Source organism: Haliotis rufescens, unplaced genomic scaffold (assembly GCF_023055435.1).
Source record: "Haliotis rufescens isolate VD_foot unplaced genomic scaffold, xgHalRufe1.0.p SCAF_5, whole genome shotgun sequence".
Taxonomy (NCBI): Eukaryota; Metazoa; Mollusca; class Gastropoda; order Lepetellida; family Haliotidae; genus Haliotis; species Haliotis rufescens.
The window spans coordinates 59,882,143-59,886,288 of NW_025964223.1; positions in this window are offsets into that span (position 1 = coordinate 59,882,143).

Below are 4,146 nucleotides of genomic sequence, written 5' to 3' on the forward strand. Positions count from 1 at the left end.
GATTGTTTGTAGTTTTAGATCTAGGTCTAATTCAAGTGAAGAATGTCAGGCAATCTGTCAAATTAATGGTAAAAAATTGTTCAGGCCATTTGTCACAGATACCAGGGCGTAGTTTAACATGAATACTCAACTCAGACACAGTATACTGACTCCCGAGCCGACCAGTCCTTGTTTGAGCGTCCTAATACCGAGCGCCAGACAGGGTAACAAGTACAATCTTTTTACGTCTTTTGGTATGACGCGGCCGGGGTTCGTACCCCGGACCTTCCGCTCTCCGGGCAGACACTCTACCTCTAGACCACGGAGGCGGTCATAAGATCTCCGGAAGTGTCAGTGGCTGGGAAACGTCCCCTCACATAAGGAACTCGGAAGCGTGAGTGGTCAGACACCATCCGAATACCTTCCGATAAGATATCCGGAAGTATCAGTGACCAGCCTTTCAAAAAACTTCACATGAGATACCCAGAAGTGTTCGTGGTTAGGAAACATGCAAAATTTATACTTATCCATGACATACCCGGAAGTGTCAATGACCAAGAAACATTCAAATATCTGCCAATAAGGGATGTGGTGGGGGTTGGGGTGTGCGTGGGGGTCTCAAAATGCACAAACTGCTGTTACATTTGTAAAAGGTTTTCGGAACGTATCAAAGATGACCAGTTGAACAGATATATTTGTGTATTTGCGAGACTTGCTCTAAAGCTGCCGAGACACACGTTTCCCCTTCCAAATCACCGCTGATCTGTTCTAGTGTCATGTCATCTTATCAACAAGTTATTAATCAACTCTCACCCCGAAGTACGACGTCGGCGACGTTGACGAAAGCTCCGTCCCTGACTCTCGTGGCGAGACTGGTCCCGAGAGTGTCCGTGACTTGACATGTCACGTGACTCACTAAACTGAATTGTCTCTCCTCGCCGCCTTCAATGATTCAATGCCCATTCTTGATTGAAAACCAAGGTGGCATATAATAGACGCATTCAACATCTTGAGTTACTCAAAGAGGTTCAGATACATAAGTCTGCGAACTTATTTAGGTTAACCCTTTGTGTGCATGGGCACACGCCTTAAGTTAAGAAGAAAATACTAAGTGACAGTACAGTTGCGTGTGTGGATGGGACTGGATTGCGTTGATATGAATATCGGAGAGTGAGTGAGTTTGACTTAACGCCGATTTGAATTTAAAAAATGAATTATACTCTTAAAAAATTATTGGATCCTATAGAATACCATGATCAGCAATGAGATCAGACCTTTTCCCCATTGAACACGACAGGGACATGACAGGCCGCCGACCACGGTGGCTGAACTTGGCCAGGCGCTGCAAGATGAGTAGGACAGACTCCCTCAAATCGCCATTGGGAGACTGATATGCAGTATGCCTCTTCGAGTGAATGAATGTTTGACAGTCGTGGCTGTATTACACACTACTGATCCAAAAACACCAACTTTGAAAATTCCCATCTTACCCCTGTCGTCCTACAATATCATTGGCGGTCATAACTACTGTCATATTTCACTACCGGTTGTACTGTTCCCAATTCGTTCATTATTATCATACAACATTAATAGACACTAAGATCTTCTTAGAATTTTGGAAATTTAAGTCATTTGCGAATACGAGGGCTGGTCAAAACGTTCTAGGCCTGACTAACTTTCAACTATGGGACACAATAAATGAACTTGTCAATGCAGTACATTGTTCATTGCAAGTGTATTTGGTGTGTTGAGGCCGTTTGTACATTAGTTGAACGTGATAGTGGTTCAAATGGACACAGAAATGGAAAAGAACGAGTACCGAGCAGTCATCAAGTTTTGAACTTTAGAGAAAAGTACTTCCCAAGAAATTCATGACCGCATGTCACAAGTGTATGGGGATAAGTGCCCAAGATATCCCGCTGTTAACCGATGGGCAGCTATGTTTAAGGCTGCGAGAAGAAGCCTTGATGATGACCCTAGGTCTGGACGTCCCTCAGCTTCCATCAATAAAGATTCAAGCAAGGAGACAGAATAACGTATGCTGGCAGCTAGGCAGATAGGCGTATTACCATTGCTGAAATTGAAGAAGACACAGATCTAAGCCATTGATCCCATGAAACTATTAATCATGAACATTTACAGATGAATAAGATATACGCTCGTTTTGGTGACAAAGCTTCTAAATTCTCATCTTAAGGAAAAGATCTAAAGAAACTGACAATGCCAGAGAAAATTTATAGCTAATTAAGGGGGATTTCTTAAAATTCAAAAAGAGATTAGTAACGGGTGATGAAACATGGATCTACCACTATGATCCCGAGTCAAAACGTCAATACATGGTATGGCACCATTCCACTTCTCCGGCACCAAAGAAATTCAAGTCTTCAAGATCAGTGAAGAAAGTCATGGCCACTGTTTTCTGGGATGCAAAGGGTGTGATCTTTGTTGATTACTTAGAAAGTCAAAAGACGATTACCGGGGCCAACTATGCTGATTTGCCGATTCCCCTGATAGATTCTATCAAAGAAAAGCGGTGAGGAATACTTACTGCTAGAGTTCAACTCCTTCATGACAATCCCTCTTCTCACAACTCTCGACTTGCAAAGGCTGTTGTGCGACAGTGTGGGTTCGAAGAGCTTTCTCACCCTCCATATTCGCCAGACCTGGCATCAAGTGATTTCCACCTGTTTCCTTAACTGAAAGAACACCTTTGTGGAAAGCGCTGTAACGACAACGATCAAAACAAAGTTGCCGTGAATGAGTTATTTAAGGTGGCTTCAGGAAACTTCTTCGTGACTGGAATTGAAAGGCTTCACAATCTATATGAGAAGTGTATTGAAAAGAAGTTTATGTTGAAAAATAAACTTAAAAACACTTTCACAATCGTTGGTTTTGTTTGTTAGGCTTTGATTATTTTGACCAACACTCGTATCGCCTACTTTTTTTAAGAGTACATTCACGACGAGTCGAGTTATATGGGAAGAACGTCCGAACTGATGCAGATGTCAAACGTTTATAATTGTGGTCAAACCCACGTGCACAGCATGATGCTGACAATCAGGACGAATCGGGGTTCGAACTCACGATAATAGGTTTCTGACATGCCTACGGGACGCTGCACAGAGAATTGCGTGGGCGACAGAACCACCTACGTCCTTCCTGAAAGTGGTTGGTTGGTTGGTTGGTTGTTTAACGCCGCACTCAGCAATAGTCCAGCTATATGACGGCCGTCTGTAAATAATCGAGTCTGGACCAGACAATCCAGTGATTGATATCATGAGCATCGATCCACGCAATTGGGATACGATGACATGCATCAACCAAGTCAGCGAGCCTGACCACCTGATCCCGTTAGTCACCTCTTACGACAATCATAGTCGCCTTTTACGGCAAGCATGGGTTGCTGAAGACCTATTCTACCCCGGATCTTCACGGGTCCTGAAAGTGAAGATACATATCTAGGTACAGGTAACCCTGGTAACATCATAAGTTTAAATTAGTATCGGTAACCTAGTCAATCTACATTCTATTTCGTTCTCAATGTGTATATGTTTAACCTTGCTGGTGCGGATGGGTCCTGGGTATTTATCCTAATAGAATGGAGATATAATACACTGGATGACCGATAATGGATCCAAGTCTATATTACCAAGGTCATTTCTTCGGTTATGAAAGTATACGAAACAAGACGATGACGCATGGGCGCATACATTCACCGCGTCATATACGACATTGAGATGTTTTTAGAATTTATTTCTTCAGTACATTTAGAAGTATTATAAAAATTCATTTCACCAGATGTTTCAACGAGTGTATGTCCTTCCCTGCACAATGGGTCGGAAGGATTTCCTCTGATGGTGACAACATGACCTGCACGCACAGGAAAATACAACCGCAGCCCCTGGCGACACATGCGAGGGGGCTGATTATTGGAAACTGGCTTAAATATTGATACTGTTTATTCCCAAATAGATTTCGGCCAATGCAAAGACATGAACGTAACAGATATCCAGTCATTGTGATGCTTATTCCTTTTGTTTCGAGATTGGCGTTTATCACCGCCCAGATTACGTCGACTATTTAGTATTAAATGTAGTTTGCGGTTGCATGGAGCGTTCGACCAGTGTTGAAGGACGGATTACAACACACGACAGATTTGTTTGGAGA